General features: G+C 45.1%; 1 long non-coding RNA gene across 3 annotated transcripts in view; it reads right to left on the bottom strand.

Annotated features, from left to right (window-relative positions):
• Window positions 1-8,216: 8,216 nt before the first annotated feature.
• The window catches only part of LOC142485001 (uncharacterized), a 32,047-nt gene continuing 16,012 nt past the window's right edge, over window positions 8,217-24,251 (bottom strand). The window contains exons 9-17 of one of the 3 annotated variants that reach the window (XR_012798337.1): window positions 23,223-23,334; window positions 22,122-22,214; window positions 20,601-20,712; window positions 16,858-16,975; window positions 15,772-15,869; window positions 14,097-14,207; window positions 10,685-10,794; window positions 10,037-10,190; window positions 8,217-9,313 (exon numbers count right to left, since the gene is read on the bottom strand). This is a non-coding gene — a long non-coding RNA (uncharacterized LOC142485001). The remainder of the gene's footprint in view (window positions 9,314-10,036; window positions 10,191-10,684; window positions 10,795-14,096; window positions 14,208-15,771; window positions 15,870-16,857; window positions 16,976-20,600; window positions 20,713-22,121; window positions 22,215-23,222; window positions 23,335-24,251) is intronic. The other 2 variants (XR_012798338.1, XR_012798336.1) reach the window with 2 other exon arrangements.

Genomic DNA, 24,251 nt, shown 5'->3' on the forward strand with positions numbered 1-24,251 from the left:
ACCCTAACTTTCAACCCTAACTCTTCTCTGATTGGTTAGTACCCAAATGAGTCACATACCTAAATTTTCGTATTCCCCTATAACCCTGGGCCAAACAAAAATAGAAAAATAATCCTAAGTGTCAACCCTAACTTTCAACCCTAACTTTCAACCCTAACTTTCAACCCTAACTTTCAACCCTAACTCTTCTCTGATTGGTTAGTACCCAAATGAGTCACATACCTAAATTTTCGTATTCCCCTATAACCCTGGGCCAAACAAAAATAGAAAAATAATCCTAAGTGTCAACCCTAACTTTCAACCCTAACTTTCAACCCTAACTCTTCTCTGATTGGTTAGTACCCAAATGAGTCACATACCTAAATTTTCGTATTCCCCTATAACCCTGGGCCAAACAAAAATAGAAAAATAATCCTAAGTGTCAACCCTAACTTTCAACCCTAACTTTCAACCCTAACTTTCAACCCTAACTTTCAACCCTAACTCTTCTCTGATTGGTTAGTACCCAAATGAGTCACATACCTAAATTTTCGTATTCCCCTATAACCCTGGGCCAAACAAAAATAGAAAAATAATCCTAACTTTCAACCCTAACTTTCAACCCTAACTTTCAACCCTAACTTTCAACCCTAACTTTCAACCCTAACTCTTCTCTGATTGGTTAGTACCCAAATGAGTCACATACCTACATTTTCGTATTCCCCTATAACCCTGGGCCAAACAAAAATAGAAAAATAATCCTAACTTTCAACCCTAACTTTCAACCCTAACTTTCAACCCTAACTTTCAACCCTAACTCTTCTCTGATTGGTTAGTACCCAAATGAGTCACATACCTAAATTTTCGTATTCCCCTATAACCCTGGGCCAAACAAAAATAGAAAAATAATCCTAAGTGTCAACCCTAACTTTCAACCCTAACTTTCAACCCTAACTTTCAACCCTAACTTTCAACCCTAACTTTCAACCCTAACTCTTCTCTGATTGGTTAGTACCCAAATGAGTCACATACCTAAATTTTCGTATTCCCCTATAACCCTGGGCCAAACAAAAATAGAAAAATAATCCTAAGTGTCAACCCTAACTTTCAACCCTAACTTTCAACCCTAACTTTCAACCCTAACTCTTCTCTGATTGGTTAGTACCCAAATGAGTCACATACCTAAATTTTCGTATTCCCCTATAACCCTGGGCCAAACAAAAATAGAAAAATAATCCTAACTTTCAACCCTAACTTTCAACCCTAACTTTCAACCCTAACTTTCAACCCTAACTCTTCTCTGATTGGTTAGTACCCAAATGAGTCACATACCTAAATTTTCGTATTCCCCTATAACCCTGGGCCAAACAAAAATAGAAAAATAATCCTAAGTGTCAACCCTAACTTTCAACCCTAACTTTCAACCCTAACTTTCAACCCTAACTTTCAACCCTAACTCTTCTCTGATTGGTTAGTACCCAAATGAGTCACATACCTAAATTTTCGTATTCCCCTATAACCCTAACCCTAACCCTAACGTTTATCTCTATGGCAATGAACAGACCCGCTTATTGCCCCCCGGTCCGACCCCCCAGAGATGGACTCCAACTGGACAAGCACAGTCTCACCAAGTATGTGGAGGGCACTGATCAGATTGACATGTTTCTAAGGAACTTTGAAACGCAGTGCCGGCGGTACGGGGTGCTTCCCCAGCATAGGGTTGCACGCCTGGACCCGCTACTCTCCAGCTTGGCTAAACAGACTTTGATGGCGCTTACAGAGGAGTTTGCTGATGACTATGACCACCTGAAAGAACTTTTGCTGTTTCAGCATGGTTTTACCCCTGAAGCTTACCGGGGTAAGTTCCGGCTGGAGGAGAGGCACCCTCAGGAGACCTATGTCACTTATGTGACCCGCATGGCTTTGTATGGGTTACACTGGGTGGAGGGCTCTGAGGCCAAGACTTACCAACGCCTGCTGGACCTCATCTTTCAGGAGCAGCTCATGCAGCAGTGCCCGCCGGCGGTGAGGGCTTTTGTGTATGATAAAAAGCCCAAGACCTACACCGAGGCGGCGAGGATGGCAGATGACTATGTGGTCAGCCGGTCCCAGATGACCGCCAAGGTACCAGCCAAAGCGGTAACCCCACCGGCGCCGGCCAAGAAAGCTGTGAGTACCCTCCAGTGGACCCAAAAGCCGCCTGCGGGCAGCGGGTCACAGAAGGCGGGAGAGCTCCGGCATGAGCGCCGGTGCTACAATTGCAACAGCACTGGTCACATCAGACCAGATTGCCCGGAACCCCTGCGTTCCAACGGACCCTATCGAGGGCAACGCACCCCAGCTGCAAAGCCGGTAGCCCGCGTGCGGGTGGCTTCCACCAAAGAACCAGGACCGGTCATGGAAACAACTCCCAGCGAGACGTCCCATGTCACCCCTACCCCGGTTTCTTCAGTGCCTACAGCCAGGAGCGGAGGACATCACAGCGCAGACCTGCAGCAGACGGACGGCAGGAGCAAGCATCTCACCCCGGTCACAGTCGGTGACCGGCAAGCAGTTGGCTTACTTGATTCAGGAGCTGCAGTGACCCTGGTCCGACCTGATATGGTCCGGCCAGAGGAATTGATCCCAGGCCCTGGGATACAGATCACTGTGGCTGACGGAGAGCCACGTTTCCTGCAGGTGGCCCGCATTTTTTTGGATTGGGGGGTGGGCAAGGGTGTGCGGGAGGTGGGGGTTTTACCAGGTTTGGATGCTGAAATTCTTTTGGGCAATGACCTGGGACCGATGACCTGCACCTACGACCGTGTGCCCCAGCCCGCTGCAGTGGCGGCGGTTACCCGGAGCCAGACCGCGGCAATGTCGGCGGTGGCCACCCCAGTCCCCCAGCCTTTGGGACCAACGTTAGCGGAGGGCACAGAGGAGCCCAGGGAGGTAAGCCAGGATCAGTTGCAACCACAGGCTGACTTACTGTTCCCCCTTACCGTGTCCCCTTCCCCTGACAATGACATGACTGGGGGGGGGGCAGATTTAGGAGCCCAGTTTAGGGAGGCAGTGAAGGCAGACCCTACCCTGGCCGGCGTGAGACTTCGGGCGTCCGAATCTCAGGCAGGGGAGGGCACTGAGCGCTGCCTATGGCATAAGGGACTCCTATACAGAGAAGAAGGGAACCCGAGAATAGAGAAGGGATTGACCGGTAAGCGACAGCTAGTAGTACCCCAGGGGTACCGACAGCAATTGTTACGGGTAGCTCACTCTATTCCGTTAGCGGGACATCAGGGGGTCACCAGAACGCGAGCCCGGTTATTGCAGCGTTATTTCTGGCCGGGGGCATCCAGGGATGCGGCTGATTTCTGCCGCTCCTGTGATGCCTGCCAGCGAGTAGGTAAGGCGGGCGACCGTGTGAAGGCACCCCTGAGACCCCTACCGATAATAGGGGAACCCTTCCAGAAGGTAGCGATGGACCTGATAGGACCCCTCATGATTCCTAGCAGGTCAGGGAAGTGCTACATCCTCACGGTGGTGGATTTTGCCACCCGGTACCCTGAGGCGGTAGCGCTGGGCACCATAAGTGCCAAGACAGTGGCAGCAGCTTTGCTGAACATTTTTGCTAGGGTAGGTTTCCCTAGTGAGATCCTAACTGATCAGGGGTCGCAGTTCATGAGTGAACTGTTACATTGTCTCTGGGATGCCTGCGGTGTACAGCACCAGCGCACTACCCCTTACCATCCCCAAACAAACGGATTATGTGAGAGGTTTAATGGTACCCTGAAGCAGATGCTTCGGACCTTTATAGAGGCGGAGGGGAAAGACTGGGAGATTCACCTGCAGCACTTGCTGTTTGCATACCGAGAGGTACCGCAAGAATCTACAGGCTTCTCCCCCTTCGAGCTACTATATGGCCGCAGGGTACGTGGACCTCTGGACCTCTTCCGTGAGGGATGGGAGGGGGAGACTACTGCTACTGATGCTTCAGTGATCCAGTATGTAGTAGATCTCAGAGACCGGTTAGAGATGCTTATGGGGGTGGCCCAGGACCACCTCAGGGCTGCTCAGACCAAGCAGAAGCAATGGTATGACCAGCAGGCCGTAGCAGAGAATTCATCCCAGGACAGCAGGTGCTTGTTCTCAAACCCACTCGGGAGAACAAGCTGATGGCTGCCTGGTCGGGACCGTACCCGGTTATCCGAAAGGTGAATGAGTGCAACTATGTTGTACAGGTAGCGCCTGAGAGGCACAAGACATATCACATTAATATGTTAAAGGAATACAGAGCACCGAGTATGGGAGCAGTAATGGCCATTTGTAGCCCACTGCTGGAGGATCCGGCGAGCAATGCTCTGCCTGATCTCCTAGGGGAGGCAAAGCAAGGAAACACTGTTGAGCAGGTAGAGATCGGGGCACAGTTGAGTGCTAGGCAGAAGGGAGAAGCCAGGGACATGCTAGCTCAGTATAGCGCCCTCTTCACTGACATGCCAGGGACCACACATCTCACCAAACACCCAGTACACACAGGGGACCTGCAGCCTCTGCATAAGCACGCTTATAGAGTGTCAGCAGAGGTCAAGACAAGTATGGAGAGAGATTGAGGAGATGCTGACCCTAGGGGTAATTACTCCGTCCCAGAGCCCTTGGGCAAGTCCAGTAGTCCTAGTGCCTAAGAAGGACAAAACCACCCGGTTTTGTGTGGACTACCGGTTGCTCAACGCTGGGACGGTGTCAGATGCTTACCCCATGCCCCGCATGGATGAGTTACTAGATGAACTCGCGGGGGCAAAGTATCTGACCACCATGGATCTGAGCAAAGGCTACTGGCAGATTCCCCTGACCCTGGAGGCTAGGGAGAAGTCAGCATTCTTCACTCCAAGTGGCCTCTATGAGTTTTTGGTGATGCCATTTGGGATGAAGAATGCCCCGGCTACCTTCCAACGCCTGGTCAATAGGTTACTGGAAGGGATGCAGAGCTATGCCAGGGCTTACTTAGATGACATTGCTGTCTTTAGTAATTCCTGGGAATCCCACATAGGACATGTAGCTGCGGTGCTGGATAGAATCAGGGAGGCTGGGCTTACCTTAAAACCCACTAAGTGTATGGTAGGTATGGCAGAAGTCCTGTACTTAGGGCACAGGGTGGGTGGAGGGCATTTCAAGCCAGAGCCAGCCAAGGTAGAAGCCATAGTTCAGTGGCCTGTTCCAAAAACCAAGAAACAGGTCATGGCCTTTTTGGGCACCGCAGGGTACTACAGGAAATTTGTCCCACAGTACAGCGCCGTGGCCAAACCCCTGACTGATCTGACTAAGAAGCAACTGCCTGTGCTTATTACCTGGTCTCCTGCTGTGAAACTGCTTTCCAGGCACTGAAAGCTGCGCTTGCTGAGGCCCCCATCCTGGCTGCCCCAGATTATACCAAGCATTTTCTTATTCAGACTGATGCCTCAGACTTTGGTGTGGGGGCTGTGTTGAGCCAGGTGGGGGACGACGGCAAAGAGCACCCTGTGGTGTATCTCAGTCGCAAACTGCTCCCCAGGGAGGTGGCATATGCCACCATTGAAAAGGAGTGCTTGGCCATTGTGTGGGCACTCAAAAAGCTCCAGCCCTATGTCTATGGGAGCGCTTTCACGGTCATTACCGACCACAATCCCCTGAGCTGGCTACAGAGGGTATCAGGGGAAAATGCCAAACTGCTGAGATGGAGCTTGGCTTTGCAAGAATTTGAATTCACCATTCAGCACAAAAAGGGTAGTGAAAACAGCAATGCTGATGGACTTTCACGCCAGGACTATCCCTCTAAGACTGAATTCATTAATGGTGCCAGCAGTGCCCCACTCCCCGTCAGGGCCAGTGGGCCACAGGACACGCATTAAGAAGGGGAGGTGTAGAGGGAGAGAGGGGGTGGCCCGGTATTAAAGGGGTTGCACCCCATTTGGCCACCCCTGACCGCACCAGGGAGACAAGGGGTTAACTGGGCTGAGGTCCAGAAATGTGATGTAACCCTTGTTATGACATGTAAATGTATTTTCCCCTGTTCCATTGTAATGTCTGGTTACTCAGTGTTTGCATCACACACACACTAGAATCCATCCGGGAGCACAAGGGTTAATAATTCTTTAATGATTATAGCTCTTTGTGTAAGTTTCCCGCCTTTTCGGGCACCATTTTGCAGGTCCCCATTGGCCGCCATAAGGGCTCAATGCATTTCAATAGGAATTTGTGCTGTTTTCGTCCTGTTTCCTGTAGTGACCAGCAGGTGGCGTCCGAGAGGGAGAGCGGCGGTTTCCCATTGAAAGTCAATGGGCTCATTGACTTCAATGGAGATGCCTCGAGGTAACCTAGTTGGCTGCCGTCCAGACCGCAAACCGCAAAGCGGATACAATGTCCTTCAAAAGAGCTAAAATCACTGGGTCAAGTTCAACGTCAATTAGCGGGGAAATAAACTGTTTTAGGGCACCTAGGGATAAAATTCTTTTTGCCCCTAGTTCCTAAGCGTCCCCCCACTCGACCACCACCGGGTCCCCGAATCCTGGACCCCCGATAAGGGTCGAACCAGATAGAGCGGGTCGCGCCATAGGCTTTGCCGGCGGCGGCAGAAACGGCTCAGAAAAATGACTAAGTGAGAAATGCTGAATTTTAGGAATCCATATCTCCGGTTCCGGAGGGTTCAGCGGATCAGGGTTTGGGGTATCTGTAGCCACTGCTCCGGCATCGCTGCAGAACCATCCTTGACCCGCTTGGACCAACCCGACGGAGTATGGACCCCCTTGAAGTTCGGGACTTTTCCCATAAACTTCAATGGCAGAAAACCCCCATTGACTTCAATGGCGGCGATTTACCATTGAAAGTCTATGGCGGAGCTGCCCGTTGTTTTCAATGGGGATTTAGTGAAAAGCTGAGATTTCTTTTTCAATGGAGATTTTTGTATTAAAATGATTTAATGTGCATTGGTGTAACTTCGGTTTCTTAGGTTGTAGCAAGTCGCTTTTTGGACCATATGGTGTCCCAGTTCTGGCAATGCGAACTGGGAAGTTTGGACCTGCTAAACCTAACGGAACCGGATATTTTAATACGTTTATGTTTTATGCTTAATAGTGTATCTTAAGGTATGGACAAAGACCCAGAAGAGATTCTTTTGGGCCATAAGGTAGCAGATGGCCCTGGGGACGCCGCTATGTCTAGGATTTAAGTGCTGTTCAAAGAGTTTTATCACCCTCACTGTTTATCCGAAGCCCAAACCAGGGCAGGTCTTAAGTGTTCCAGTTAACACCTTTCAACAAAGGTTTTCCTGCCAGAACTCCAAATGGTAGACTGTCTGGCATTCCTGACGTAAATGTGGGGCTTCAGAAATGAGACCCCCAGAGTTCTACTGCGCATGTGCCAACTAGCAGGGGGGCATGGGTCAGAATGCTTTCCCACGTTAGTGAGTGGCTGGAGGTAATTGTAAACCAATCCCCTGTGCTTAAGGTTAAGAATAGAAGGAGAATGGTTTATAAACTGCTGTCCACCCATATATCCTTTGTCTTCGTTTGCTGATATGGTTACCTGATATCACCTGAATGATTTCCTCACTGCTGAAAGAAATGCTACATCATACTTCTCATTCCCCAACCCTTAAGTAAGTGTACTTCTTGTTCGTTACTGTATTATCTGTTGTGTTCACCTATATTCTAAGGAATAAATACAATTTATTATATCTTAAGCCTCGTTCAGTTCAAACCCAATTATTTTTGTGTAATATTAATAAGCCTGTGGAAGCTATCGTCACAAGGAGGTATTATAGTGTGTATTGTGGGGAGAATTAGTGTGTGTGTTGTTTGGGAGTGATATTCGGGAGGATTGTGTGTGCAGAAGGAAGAATGAGTGAGGGGGGAGTAAGGGAGCAGGATTGAATGAGAGGGGGTCATTGAGTGATAGCGGGGAGGGGAGGGAAGAGTGAGGAGAGTGGGTGTAGGAGGGAGCAGTGCAAGAGACCGTCGGGGGCAGAATACATGGTGAGAAGGGAGGCTGCCTAGAAGCATAAAAATCTACTTCACCACTGTTCTGTACTCTCTTCAATACTCTGTGTTACAGATCTCTCTGGCAAGAAATGGGGTCCAATGGCAAAGACTGCTCTAAATAAGATAGTATAAATGAACACAGAGAGAAATTCCAAAGAGTAACCCAAGAAAATACAAGTGAAATCTAATCGTAAGGTAATTAGTCCCATTAAGTGAAATACATAAAGGAATAGTCCATAAAAAAGCACAAAGGAAAAAAATAGGAGTACTTTATTGTGATGTTACATTTCAGAGAATATAAAATTATAGGAAAACAATTCCACTTTGTTCAGAAAACCAGAAAGTCTTGGTCCCAGGTGGACTGAATTTTTATTGCAAATAAGTTCCTTAATACACAAGTAAAGAATATAGTTACTTATTCTATTCTCTACTGTAAGACGTGCCACATTGCCCAATATTTGGGTACAGTGCCCAGATTGTGACCATGCACTACAGAGGTGAGATTCCCCCAACTCCAATTTGCTACACACTCCAAGAGAGATTATTGTGATCAGAGGTGGAATGAGAGGGGTGAGAAGGGTCGCTGCCCAGGGAGTAGCCTGACAGGGGGTACAGAAATCTCTTTTGGTGCATATATTGCGGAGCTGCATTGATTGACTTGTCAATCAGCTCTGCTGCCTATCCCATTGACATCATGATCCGGCACTGTGATCAGCTGCAGCGCTGACCCAGGTGTGTTAGTGCAGCACTTTACAGGGAGGGAACAGAGGTTGTGGATGACAGATGCTGGGGATAGGCCATGAGTACGGGCCAGAGTAAGGTGGAGACTTTCTGTACTCTGCATACAGGACACTGCATGCATGACAGTGTCTGTCTGTGTGTGTGTGTGTGTGTGTGTGTGTGTGTATTCCAAGTGTCAGTGTGCATAAGTAAGTGTGCTCTGTAAGTATGCCTGTGTGGCAGGTATAGGGGGGTGGTTCAGCTGGAGGAACTTATCCAGGCACAAAAGCACATAGATGCCCCAGATTATACCACCCCAAATGCTGATAATATCCTGCTGCACTTTACAGAAGATGATGCAGATGTCAGTGGGTGGTGGGTTCATTAAATCCATCCATCATATCATAGCCACACTGTGCATATGATGTACTGAATCAATCACAGGAAGACATCTCCATGGTAGGGGTAGAAGTTAACAGAATATGTCCAGCACTGTGGTGTGTAGCCCATAAATAATAATTGTGCACATTACAGAACATACTTGCAACTGCAAGATCATTTTGCTGCTTGTAGTGTTTGCTCTTGTCCTGTGCAGTGTTGTCGTAGATCCGTCTCTTCAGTGTTCACTGCAATAAAAGTAAGACATTGCATTAATATTACAGAAGTTTGGGAGCTGAAATCCCACTATGCTGCAGACATTTTCCCTTTGCATAAGATTCTTGTGATTATATCTCAATGATGATCAATAACAACTACATCATAACACAGCCGCTCAATACAAAATATGTATTTGCTATCAATGGTCATGGAGGCCAAACGTCACACAATGTACAGATATACTGCTGCGGCCGAGTTTATTCGAGCATTTGCCCGTTCTTGGCCGCAGCAGTAACCTGGCGCGTGCCGGAGGGTGCCGGGCGCACGCCGAAGCAGCGGAGGAGCGCCCTCCGATCGGGGCTTTCTCCCTTCCGCTGCCGGGTCCGTCGGGTCCCCCGGAACCCCCTGCCGCTGTCCCCCACATCGCGGGACACCAGTGCTCCCTCGGGGAGCCCTGGACGCGCGTGCAGGGGGCGCAGGCACCCGATGACGCGTGACCGTGCATCGGTGATGCGCGGCACGCTGAGGGAGTGCGGCTAGCACGCCGGGGCATCCCCCGGCTTGCGGTGCTAGCCGTGCTTCAATAAAACGTGTCGGTAGTGTAGCAAGGATTATTTCTTCCTCTGGTGCATTATGATGGGATGTGTTGTAAGATTCTGCATTATTAGCATCACTGAATCTTTTGGAAACTGAGTAATATTCTATGTTTTAATGCAATATTATGGATGATCAGCCGGTAAAATAAAGCTTACTGTATCTGTAGCCATGCTCTACCCATGATGTGCTGAATCAATGACTGCAGAGTGATTCAGAGTGGTAAACATGACTGGAACTCATCTCTGAATAGAGGACAGAACAGCAGTGCAGAGTAGGAGGTAAATGTATCTCAACTGGAAGACTTAGTAGCTGTGTGGGGAGTAGACAGTACAGACTGATCAAATAAATAGTTAAAGGAGTATCTTCAACATTACTTGGCTTTGTTATCAACATTGAAGTTTCTCTTGTTTTTTCTGTTCTTTAAATCACTACTACTGATGCCATGTGTAACCTGTACTGAGAGATATACTCTACTGGCCTAGATGAAACCATATGATGCAAACAGGATTCATCCCACTCCAGATTCATATGATTGCACCACTTCAACCTTTAATAAAACACATAGAACTACAGCAGTGCGCTACTGCACATGTTCTTGTTATGAATGGTAGTAGATGTGGTCCTTGGGTCAATACTTCATACAGCAGCCACACTCTACTCATGATGTATTGAATCAACAAAAACCTGCATGGTACAGATCACAGGAAGGGTAGAGTAGAGGGGAATATGTCCAATGCGAAACCCTTAGCAGCTGGATTGTGTGGAGTCAACAAAACGACAAATACTAAATGAGAAATATACACATTGCTTATCTGTCTCTGTGTAGTCATTTTCCTCCTCTTCAACTGTCTTTCAAAATTTCTCTTCTGACAGAAAAGAAACACATGGCCTCAATATTCACTGTTCTTCCCTCCTGAAATAAAAGTTAAGCATTGCATGGTTATGATCATACATACAATGAACCTTGCGCCAAACCATGTGATCCAAAGTAAATCCACCTCCCTCCCATAGCTGTGTTCCTTCTAGAGCTTCTACCACACAAGTCATTAATGTTCGTGACACTGTACTGCAGTCACAGTCTGCACACAAAGTACTGAATCAATTACATCACACTGAAAAGGCAGTCTACATGATGCAATAGTTAACCATAATAACTCTGTCATGCAAATGACAGGAAAACCTATATGTATATCATTAGGGGAGAGGGGAAAAATAATTAAAAAATAAGTGCGACAAATAAAAACAGATTATAGGAAAGTAAATCCTTGCCCTGGGAACTTTACAATCTAATAGAAATGTTAGAAGACTTAAAGAGAGGCAGCAGTTGGGGGAAGAAGTGCAGTAGATGACAATGCTTGTCCTTAATGGTGGGTACAATTAGTAGAAAGCACATCTTGGGAACAATAGTTGTTAGCAGTGACTGTGGGTGTGGGACAGTAGCCACGAGTCAAAGTTTTTTAAATGCTTGATTTAAGTCGTGAATTTTAAGATTGGTCTTACATGTGGGTGGAAGAGGTTATGTTGGCATATACTGAGTGTGAGGAAGTTTCACATGTACGGTGCAGTGATGGAAAATGGTTTCAGGCAAGTGAGAGAACAGTAGAGGTGAAAGAAGTTTACAGGAGACAGTTATGGTTATAGTGCAAGAGACAAGCAAGGGCATAACGAGAGATCAAAGATGATATGCAAGAAGGAGCAGATTAATGGAGAGCCTTAACAAAAAGGTAAGGAGGAGAACTTTGTAGGTGATACAAAAACTTGATGGGATGCCAGGACAGGGATTTAAGGAGATGAGCAGAGACTGTTGTGGGAGAAAGTGAGATAATTCAAGCAGCAGAGTTTTGCATAGGAGAAAGTTGTGAAGCATGGAGGCCTGTTAGTAGTATGTTAAAATAACCTATAGGATAACAGTATACATTGGAGTTTTAGCAGTAGGTTGAGAGGGGAAAGGGAAGATCTTGGCAATATTACAGAGAAAGAGGCAACACATTTTACCCATAGCCGTGCATGTGAATGGAGATGGAATTGAAGAGCCAAATGTTACTCCTATGCAACATGTTTGATGACAAGATAGATGGTAGTACTGTTTACTGTGATGGAGAAAGGGGATAATATGAGCCCAGTGTTAGACATTAAGTTTAAGGCAGTGGAGTGCCATCCATGAGCATATAGCCAGGAGACAACCCAAGAGTAGGGACTGGATTGCAGGAGTGAGAACAGGGGTGGATAGATTTGTGTGTGTATCATCCGCATAGAGATTATATCTAAGGCCAAAAGCATTGATGAAGTCACCAAATGATAGTATGTAGAGAGAAAGAGAGATCTCAGAACAGAGCCCTGATGTATACCCACAGACAGATCAATAGAAGACGAAGACATGTTAGCAACAGAGATGGAGAATGTGTGACAGGAAAGTTATGATGAAAACCAGGATAGAACTTTGTTACTGATACCAAGAGAGAGTTTAGAATATGAAGGAGGAGAGTGATTGAGAGCATCAAACGCAGCCGATAGATCAAGTAGGATTAGTAGGGAAAAACCTTGGGAATTAGCTTTAAGCACAGTCTGTAGAACGTGCTGTACGAAAGGCAGGTTGTAAAGGATCCAGGAGGGCATGTGATTTAAGAATGTTGACACTAGCAATTAGAAGGCAAACAGCATGAGGGATACAGAGCGGTAGTTAGTAAGGCACATAGGGTGTAGTTTGTTTCTGACAAAAGGGTGACCGCTACAGGCTTAAAGTAAGAGGGCAAAAATCCAGAGAATAGGGAGAAATTGAAGATGTGGGTGAGAGTGGGGACTAAGAGATGCAGTAAGGTGTGAGGGGATACGATCTAGAGGGCATGTGGTAGAGGGAGAATAGAAGATGATTAGCTTCCAGCTCTGTAAGAGAAGAAAAGGAGTCAAGTGCAGAAGGAGATTTGGGTAGAAGGAGAGAAGGGGGAAGGGACAGAAGGAATCTCCTTTTGGGTGGCATCCACCTTGCCTCTGAAGTAGTCAAATGCTTGAGGAGAAGTGAAGGAAGGATGGCAAGTGGGAGGAGAAGGTCAGTGGAGGGAGTCAAATACAGAGAAAAAAACAGCGTAAATTAAATTTGAGTGTTGATGAGTGTGGAAAAAAGTAGTGTATTTAGCCCTAGAGAGCAGCTTTATACAGGACAGGAGACATTTTTACTGTAGAAAAATCAAACAAAGTGTGAGATTTCCTCCGTAGGTATTAAGAACAGCGAGTGGAAGTGTGATGAGTGTGTTTGGGAATTTAGCCAAAGGTGTGGGTTAGAGGGATGAGTGTGTCAGAGCCTAGAGGGGGCATATAGATAGGAGGATAGCATTGTAAGAGTTAATAAGATTGTTAGTTTAAGCAGAAAGAAAGAGAGAGAAGAGAGGTTAGAGTAGATGTCAGAGGAGAGTTTAATTAAGCAGAGGAAAATCAGTGGGACAGGTAAGATGGGGTGAGGGGAATGACTGATTGTGACTGATGAGAGCAGAAGAGGTTATGTACAACTAGAGCCTTGTTAGTAAGAGTGGACATTCCAGAGGGCACAGGAGAAGGGAAGAGAAAAGTAAGGAAAGGAATGTGGATTACATTAGATAGGTTAACACTCTTAGTAGGGAGGCCTGATGTGTATATGAGCCGGTCCAAGATTATAAGAGATATCCCCCAACATCAGCGAGCATAGAAGGAGACACAGAGATAGGTGTAGAGAGAGACAGAGATAGGGATATGTAGAGAGAGAAGGGCGTCAAGAGAATGAGACAGATAGGCGTAGAGAGAGGAGACATAGAGAGAGGGGGCTTTGAGAGGGGGGCGTAGAGAATGAGGGAAGGTGGAAGAGAATAGGATGTGCAGGAGTGCATTTCATTGAGCAGTGCAGAAATAGCTGCAATAGAGGTCTGTACAAATGGTGCTTTGTGTAGACACATGCAAAGGTAGGGGAAGGAAAGTGTATAGAACATGTGGATAAAAGCAGGAGTGTGGAAGTTAGAGAAATTAGAAAAGTTTTACAGAGGAGTGAGGAAACAGTAAACAGAAAGAACAAGAGAGGTTACATTGGGATGACGTGCTGTGGTAGAGAGAAATGCTAGGAGAGAGCCTCCAGATATTAGAGGACATGAATTGAGAGAGCAAATGTATAAATCAAAACCGGAGGGGGAGGTATAGCACGAAAGCTTGCACAGCAGTTGATGAAGATTATAGTCTTAAAGTTGCGTGTACCTGTCAGGGCACTCAAGAAGGTCAATGCTCACAAGTGCAGAGTTCATGAAGAAATGCTGAATCCAGTTCCCCTCCAATTTAATTTTAATATAACTTTTTCATTCTTCATTACTGCAAAAAGCAAACAAAACAAAACCACATTGCATTACTATTTTCAAAATGGATTGAATGACATATTCAACAGTAACTGTGTGATGCCAATATTGCCTTCTCACTCGTAGGCCAGTACGGTCAGGTACCCAGTACTGATAAAACAATAAGTGCCCGTACTAAGTACCAATATGAATTATAAGGAAATGTAAAATCTCCAGGTCTCTCTCCATCTCTGCAACAGATATATGGATAAGCCCATATTAAGGCATCACGTGACCGGAGCCGTCACTGACTGGGTATACGCAAAGATGCAGGGAGATGCAAAGAAAGGGAGGGAGACAGGGAGAAGATGGGAAACGGAGGGAGGCACGGATGGCAGGCCTCTCTCTTTCACTGGTGCATGCAAGGAGCTGGTCCCAACATCCACAAAGTGTGTGTGTATTATTGGTTGTGTTTTATGGCGGTAGGAGGATAGTGTGTATATTGTGTGTGTGTGTGGGAGTATTATATTGTGTGTAGGGTATTATAGTGTGTATATTATGTTGAGGTGCAGAGGAGAGTGTTAGATTGGGTATCTTGTGTTAGGGGGTATTGTGTATATTGTGTTTAAGACTATAATATTATTGGGGAGATTATTATTGAGGAGGTATTAAAGTGTGTATTGTGGGGAGTATTAGTGTATGTATTATTTGTGGGTGACAGATGCTGTGGGTAGGCCAAGAGTACGGGCCAGACTAAGGTGGAGACTTTCTGTACTCTGCATACAGGACTCTACATGCACTGCAGAGGTGAAATTCCCCCAACTCCAATTTGCTACACTCTCCAAGAGAGAATATTGTGATCAGAGGTGGAAGATGAGCAGGGTCACTGCCCAGGGAGTAGCCTGTCAGGGGGCATGGAAATCTCTTTTGGTGCGTATGTTGCCACGTGGCATTGATTGACCGGTCAATTAGCACTGCTTCCTATCACAGTGACATGATCCGGTGCTGTGATCGGTTGCAGCGCTGACCAAGGTGTGTTAGTGCAGCAATTTACAGGGAGGGAACAGAGGTTGTGGGTGACAGATGCTGGGGGTAGGCCAAGAGTACGGGCCAGAGCAAGGTGGAGATATTCTGTACTCTGCATGCCCATCCTGCATGCCCAGGACTCTGCATGCATGCCAGTGGCTGTGGGGTGTGTGTGTGTAGGTATGCCAAGTGTCAGTGTGCATAAGTAAGTGTGCTGTGTGTGTAAGTAAGTTTGCCTGTGTGGCAGGAGGTGTAGGGGGGTGGGGGGCGGGGGGCGGTTCAGCTGGAGGACTTTACCCAGCACAAAAGCACATAGATGCCTCTGATTATATCACCCCAAATGCTGATAATATCCTGCTGTAGATGCACTTTACAGAAGATGATACAGATGTCATCAGTGTTTGGTGGGTTCATTAAATCAATCCATCATATAATAGCCACACTGTGCATATGATGTACTGAATCAGTAACACCAATCACAGGAAGACATCTCCATGGTAGGGGTAGTGTTGAAGTTAACAAAATATGTCCAGCACTGTGGTGTGGAGCCCATACATAATAATTGTGCACATTACCAGAACAACATATTGTCAACTGCATGATCATTTTGCTGCTTGTAGTGTATACTCTTGTCCTGTGCAGTGTTGTAGTAGATCCGTCTCTTCGGTGTTCACTGCAATAAAAGTAAGACATTGCATTAATATTACAGAAGTTTGGGGGCTGAAATCCCACTATGCTAATGACAGTTTCCCTTTGCATAAGATTCTTGTGATTATATCTCAATGATGATCAATAACAACTACATCATAACACAGCTGCTCTATACAGAATATGTATTTGCCATCAATGGTCATGGAGGCAATATGTCACACAATGTACATATATAGCAAGGATTATTTCTTCCTCTGGTGTATTATGATGGGAGGGTGAGATTCTGCATTATCAGCATCAGTAAATCTGTAGGAAACTGAGTGATATTCTATTTTTTAATGCAATATTAGGGTCAAATAAAGCTTGCTGTATCTATAGCCATGCTCTACCCATGATGTGCTGAATCAATGACTGCAGAGCGATTTAGAGTGGTAAACATGACTTGAACTCATCTCTGAATAGAGGGTAGCACAGTAGTGCAGAGTAGAAGGTGAATGTATCTCAAATGGAAACCCTTAGCAGCTGTGTGGGGAGTAGACAGTACAGACTGACCAAGTAAATAGTAAAAAGTAGTAACTTCAACATTACTTGGTTTTGTTCTCCACTCCTGTTTTTCTGTTCTTTAAATCACTAATACTGATGCCATATGTAACCTGTACTGAGAGTTATATACTCTACTGGCCTAGATCAAATTAAATGATGCAAACAGGATCCCTCCCACTCAAGATTCATATGATTGCACCACCTCAACCTTTCATAGCAATAACATAGAACTGCAGCAGTGCGCTACTGCACATGTTCTTGTTATGAATGGTAGTAGATGTGGTCCTTGGGTCAGTACTTCATACTGTAGCCACACTCTATTCATGATGTATTGAATCAACAAAAATCTGCATGGTACAGATCACAGGAAGGGGTGGAGTAGAGGTGAATATGTCCAATGCGAAACCCTTAGCAGCCGGATTTTTTGGAGTCAATAAAACGACAAATACTAAATGAGAAATATACACATTGCTTATCTGTCTCTGTGTAGTCATTTTCCTCCTCTTCAACTGTCCTTCAATTTTCTATTTTGCAAGAAAATGAACACATGGCTTCAATATTCACTTCTGTTCTGCAGTCTTTCCTCTTGAAATAAAAAAGTTAAGCATTGCATTATTATTATAATTATTATTGACGATACATACAATGAACCTTGCTCCAAACCATGTGATACAAAGCAAATCCACCTCCCTCCCACAGCTGTGCTCCTTCTAGAGCTTCTACCACACAAGTTATTCATGTCAGTGAAACTGTACTGCAGTCCCGGTCTGCACACAATCTACTGAATCAATGACATCACACTGTGTCACACAATGTCATGCTAACGACAGGAAACAATCTTTGTATATATCTTTGTATATATAATAATAATAATAATAATAATAATAAAAAAAATAAGACAGGACAGACACTCCTACATTGCAATCAATAGAAAATAACTGGGACAGGCACTTCAAGGATGCATACGGTCCCGGATAAACTGTAGCTACCTATACACGTGTGCCTTGTCTCTAGACTCTGCATATATCTCTATTTATATACCACCCATTGTGTACTCAGCGCTTTACAAGAGAGACCAAAAAGTACAGGAAATTATTATACAATAAGTTCAACAAACAAAAACAGACAATAGGAAAGTAAATCCCTGTCCTGGGTAGTTTACAATCTAAGAGAAATGTAAGGAGACTTACAGAGAGACAACAGGTGGGGGAACAAGTGCAGTAGATGACAATGCTTGTCCTTAATGGTGGGTACTTGTAGTATAAAGCACTTCTTGGGAACAATAGTTAGTGACTGAATGAGTGACAGTAGCAACGAGTAAAAGCTATTGAAATGCTTCATTTAAGTTGTGAATTTTAAGGTTGATCTTAAATGTGGGTGGAAGAGGGTATGTTGGCATATACTGAGTGTGTGTGAGTTTCACAGGTAAATTGATGGGAAAGGGTTTCAGGCAAGAGAGCGAGTGCGCAGTAGAGGTGTAAGAAGTATAATGGAGACAGTTATTAGTAGAGCTTAGGAGACGAGGAAGGGCATAACGAGACCAAAGATGATATGTAGGAAGGAGCAGATGAATAGAGAATAGTGTTGGACTGGGTCCTCAACTATAAAAAAATGGGTAACGGGTACCCGGCCAAAATGAAAGGTTCTACCCGGTCGGGTACACGGTTTGGCACTTACCTTCCGGGTGGCGGTGACATCTAGGATCAGCAGCAGTCCTGTGATGGTGGCAGCATCTGTGGTGTCTTCAGCCGGCGGGGGAGCTGCAGGCTCACAGACACAGCTTACCTGCTTCGGTGCTGTGTCCTGCAGCTCCCCCCGCCAGGTGAAGACACCTCTGATGCTGCCAACATCAGAGGACTGCTGCTGCTGATCCTAGATGTCTTAGGAAAGGTAAGTATAAAAGATTATTTCCAGCTGCCCTGACATTACCCGACGCCGGGTATTACCCGGCCAAGTCCACTTCTCAGTGGCCGGTTTCGAGTAATGTCCGGGTAGCTGGAAATGTGTCGGGTAACGCCGGGTACTCGGTACACCACTAATAGAGAACCTTAACAAAAAGGTAAGGAGGAGAACTTTGTAGGTGATCTGAAACTTGATGGGAAGCAAGGAGAGGGATTTAAGGAGGAGGAGGAGATGAGCAGATACTGTTGTGGGAGAAAGGGAAATTATTCAAGCAGCAGAGTTTTGGATAGATTGCAAATGAGAAAGTTGTGAAGCAGGGAGCCCTGTTAGCAGTATGTTAACCCATACGATAAGGGCATGCATTGGCGTTTTAGCAGTAGATTGACAGAGAAAAGGGCAAATCTTGGAAATATTACAGAGAAAGAATCGACAAACTTTAGCCAGTGTCGTGAATGAAGATGGAAAGGGAAGAGTCAAATGTTACTCCTAGGCAATGTGCTTTCATGACAGGATGATGGTAGTACTGTTTACTGCGATGGAGAAAGGTGATATTAGGCCAGATTTAGGGGGAAATATGAGGAGCTCAGTTTTAGACATTAGGTTTAAGGCAGAAGAGTGTCATCCATGGAGGATATAGCCAGGAGGCAACCCGAAACTAGGGACTAAATTGCAGGAGTGACGGTAGGGTGGATAGGTGTGTGTATCATCTGCATAGAGATGATATCAAGGGCCAAAATAGTTGATAAGGTCAACTAGTGATAGTATGTAGTGAGAGAGGTCCCAGAACAGAGTCCTGAGGTATACCAACAGACAAAACAACAGGAGACAAAGACACGTTAGCAACAGAGATGGAGAATGTGTGATGGAGAAGTATGATGAAAACAAGGATATAAGTTTGCTGCGGATACGAAGAAAGAGTTTAGAATATGAATGAGAAGAGTGATTGACAGTATCAAAAGCAGAAGAGAGATCAAGCAGGATTAGTAAGTAAGATGGACCTTGGGAATTTTCTTTATGTACATAATTTTTTACATTGGGAAAAGCAGATTGTGAAGGGCCCAGAGGAGCATGTGATTTAAGAATGTTGTTCAAACGGGAGATCACAAGACGTTCTAGCAATTAGGAGGCAAATGGTAGGAAGGATACAGGGCGATAGTTAGAAATTCACACAAGGTCAAGGTTATTTTTGAGAATAGGGGTGACCACTGCATGCTTAAAAGGAAGAGTTGAAAGAGCCAAAGGATATGGAGGAATTGAAGATGTGGGTGAGAGTGAGAATATAGGATTGAGAGGGCATGTGGTAGAGGGAGAAGAGAAGATCAGGTTCCAGCTTTGTGACAGGAGAAAAGGAGTCAAGAGTGCAATGAGATCTAGATAGAAAAAGAGAGAGGGGGAAGGGAGAGAACGAATCTACTTGTGGATGGCATCCACCTTGCCTCAAGTGAGCAAAGGCTTGAGGAGAAATAAAGGATGGATGTTAAGTGGGAGGAGAAAGTCAGTGGTGGGACTCAAATACATAGAAGACAGTGTGAATGAAATTGGAGTGTTGATGAGTGAGGAAAAAGTAGTGTTTGACCTTAAAAAAAGGAGCAGAGTTTTACAGAACAGGACAAAGGTTTAGTGTAGAAAATCAGACTGTGAGATTTCCTCCATAGGTGTTAAGAGCAGCAGTGTGATGTGATGAAGTGTGATGAGAGCGTGCTTGTGAATTAAACCAATGCATGGGTTAGGCTGCGTCTATAGTAAGCACGCAACAGAAGGCAAAGTTAGCGCATGCCTGTCGCTCCAGCAATCCCTGCACTGAGGTCCGAGGCGACGGGGAGGCCCTGCATCGCTCGCACGCACTGTGGACGACCAAGCGTGTGCCCATGATAATCACGGCCTTAGAGGGATGAGTGTGTCAGAGCCTAGAAGGGGCATATAGATGATGGAGGAGGGAGGAGGAGGGAGGAGGAGGAGGTGCTAGCATTGTAAAAGTTAACAAGATAGTTAGTTTAAGCAGAAAGTGAGGAGAGGTTAGAGATAAGGGTAGATGTCAGAGGAGAGAGTTCAATTAAGCTGAGGTATCGAGTAGGACAGGGGTGAGGGGAATGAGAGGTGGTGGATGATGAGAGCAGAAGAGGTCATGTACAAATAGACCATGTTAGTCGTAGAGCAGACATTCCAGAGGGCACGTGAGAAGGGAAGAGAAAAGTGAGACAAGGAATGTGGATTACATTAGATGGGTTACTACGCTTAGCAGGGAGGTGGAGAGAGAGGCAAGAGGCAGAGGGTGATGTAGGGGTAGAGGAAGAGATGTTGCATGTACCTTGTCAGAACATTAAAGAACGTCAATTCACACTGGTGCAGAGTTGAGGATGAAATGCTGAATCCAGTTCACGTCCAATTCAATTTTAACAGAACTTTTTCATTCTTCATTACTGCAAAAAAAAAAGTAAAAAACAATGCATTACTATTTTCAAAATGGATTGAATTCCCCCAACAATGACTATGTGTTACCAATATATCCCTCTCAGTCCCACTGCAGCACATACTGTACCAGTGTGAAAGTAAGAAGGTACACAGTACCGGTAAAACAATATGTGCCGGTACTATGCACCATATGAATTATAAGAGGATGTAAATCTCCCAGTCTCTCTCCATATCCGCAACAGAGTGGGCTCCGGTCAGTGGCATGGATGCCCATATATGGATATGCTCATATTTGGGCATCCCATGTCACTGACCGGAGCCGGCTCTGAGTATAGGGATATATGCGGAGATGCAGAGGTGCAAGGAAATGGGAGGAGGCACGGTGAGAAACAGGGAGAGACCACAGGAAGATAGAGGGCAACAACTTCCACAAGGTACGTCTATGTGTATAATTGTTTGTATTTTGTGCAGAGGGGGTAATTTCAGATAAAATACAATTCTCCACCCTCTACGAAACAATTCCACTTTGTTCAGTAAGCCAGAAAGTCTTGGTCCCATGTGGACTGAATTTTAATGCAAATTAGGTCCTTAATACACAAGTAAAGAATATAGATACTTATTCTCTACTGTAAGAAGTGCCACATTGCCCACTATTTAGGTCCTGTGCCCAGATTGTGACCAAGCATGGCAGAGGTGAGATTCCCCCAACTCCAATTTGCTACACTCTCCAAGAGAGATAATTGTGATCAGAGATGGAACTATGGGGGGGGCGAGCAGGGTCGCTGCCAAGGGAGTAGCCCGACTGGGGGCACGGAAATCTCATTTGGTGCATATGTTGCAGCGTTGCATTGATTGGCCGGTCAATCTGCACTGCTGCCTGTCACAGTGACATCATGATCGGGCACTGTGATCAGCTATAGCGCTGACCCAGGTGACATAGTTCAGCACTTTACAAGGAGGGAACAGATGTTGTGGGTGACAGATGTTGGGGGTAGGCTAAGACTGTTGACCAGAGTAACGTGGAGACTTACTGCACTCTGCATGCCCATCCTCTCGCTGACATCAGGGGAAGGAAGTGGCTCTGGGGTGTGTGTAGGTATGCCAGATGTCAGTGAATGCATAAGTAAGTATGCCTGTGTAGTGGGAGGTGTAGGGGCATTAAGCTGGAGGACTTAAATCAGGCACAAAAGCACATAGATACCTCTTATTATACCGCACCAAATGCTGATAATATCATGCTGAGCTGCACTTTACAGAAGATGATGCAGAATCCATCATATAATAGCCACACTGTGCATATGATGTACTGAATCAGTAACACCAGGAAGACATCTCCATTTAAGGGGTACAGTTGAAGTTAACAGAATATGTCCAGCACTTTGGTGTGTAGCCCATAAATAATAATTGTGCACATTACCAGAACATACTTGCAACTGCAAGATCATTTTGCTGCTTGTAGTGTATGCTCGTTCTGTGCAGTGTTGTAGTAGATCCGTCTCTTCAGTGTTCACTGCAACAAAAGTAAGACATTGCATTAATATTACAGACGTTTGGGGGCTGAAATCTCACTTCGCTGCGGACAATTTCCCTTTGCATAAGATTCTTGTGATTATGTCAATGATGATCAATAACTACATCATAACACAGCTGCTCTATACAGAAGATGTACTTGCTATCAATGGTCATGAAGGTAATACGTCACACAATGTACAGATATAGCAAGGATTATTTCTTCCTCTGGTGCATTATGGCATTATGATGGGAAATGTTGTGAGATTCTGCATTATCAGCATCACTGAATCTTTTGGAAATTAAGTGATATTCTATGTTTTAATGCAATATTATGGATGATCAGCCGATAAAATAATAATAGCTTGCTGTATCTGTAGCCATGCTCTACCCATGATGTGCTAAATCAATGACTGCAGAGAGATTCAGAGTGGTAAACATGACTGGAACGCATCTCTGAATAATGGGCAGCAAAGCAGTGCAGAAAAGGAGGTGAAAGTATTTAAAATGGAAGACCCTTAGCAGCTGTGTGGGGAGTAGACAGTACAGACTGACCAAGTAAATGGTAAAAGGAGTAACTTCAACATTACTTGGCTTTGTTCTCCACATTGAAGCTTTCCTCCTCTTTAAATCACTAATACTGATGCCATGTGTAACCTGTACTGAGAGTTATATAATCTACTGGCCTAGATGAAACCATATGATGCAAACAGGTTCCATCCCACTCGATTCATAGAATTGAACCACCTCAACCTTTCATAACAATCACATAGAACCGCAGCAGTGCGCTACTGCACATGTTCTTGTTATGAATGGTAGTAGATGTGGTCCTTGGGTCAAAACTTCATACAGCAGCCACACTCTACTCATGATGTATTGAATCAACAAAAACCTGCATGGTACAGATCACAGGAAGGGTAGAGTAGAGGTGAATATGTCCAATGCGAAACCCTTAGCAGCTGGATTGTGTGGAGTCAATAAAACGACAAATACTAAATGAGAAATATACACATTGCTTATCTGTCTCTGTGTAGTCATTTTCCTCCTCTTCAACTGTCCTTCAAAATTTCTCTTCTGCCAGAAAAGAAACACATGGCTTCAATATTCACTGTTCTTCCCTCCTGAAATAAAAGTTAAGCATTGCATGGTTATGATCATACATACAATTAACCTTGCGCCAAACTATGTGATCCAAAGTAAATCCACCTCCCTCCCACAGCTGTGTTCCTTCTAGAGCTTCTACCACACAAGTCGTTAATGTTCGTGACACTGTACTGCAGTCACAGTCTGCACACAAAGTAATGAATCAATTACATCACACTGAAAAGGCAGTCTACATGATGCAATAGTTATCCATAATAACTATGTCATGCAAAGGACAGGAAAGCCTATATGTATATCATTAGGGGAGAGGGGAAAAAAATAAATAAAAAATAAGTGCGACAAATTAAAACAGACAATAGGAAAGTAAATCCTTGCCCTGGGAACTTTACAATCTAAGAGAAATGTTAGAAGACTTAAAGAGAGGCAGCAGTTGGGGGAAGAAGTGCAGTAGATAACACTGCTTGTCCTTAATGGTGGGTACTTTTAGTAGAAAGCACTTCTTGGGAACAATAGTTGTTAGTAGTGACTGTGGGTGTGGGACAGTAGCCACGAGTCAAAGTTTTTGTAATTCTTGATTTAAGTCGTGAATTTTAAGATTGGTCTTAAATGTGGGTGGAAGAGGTTATGTTGGCATATACTGAGTGTGAGGGAGTTTCACATGTACGGTGCAGTGATGGAAAATGGTTTCAGGCAAGTGAGAGAACAGTAGAGGTGAAAGAAGTTAACAGGAGACAGTTATGGTTATAGTGCAAGAGACGAGCAAGGGCATAACGAGAGATCAAAGATGATATGCAAGAAGGAGCAGATTAATGGAGAGCCTTCACAAAAAGGTAAGGAGGAGAACTTTGTAGGTGATACAAAAACTTGATGGGATGCCAGGACAGGGATTTAAGGAGATGAGCAGAGACTGTTGTGGGAGAAAGTGAGATTATTC

Source organism: Ascaphus truei, unplaced genomic scaffold (genome assembly GCF_040206685.1).
Source record: "Ascaphus truei isolate aAscTru1 unplaced genomic scaffold, aAscTru1.hap1 HAP1_SCAFFOLD_506, whole genome shotgun sequence".
NCBI classification, from domain to species: Eukaryota; Metazoa; Chordata; class Amphibia; order Anura; family Ascaphidae; genus Ascaphus; species Ascaphus truei.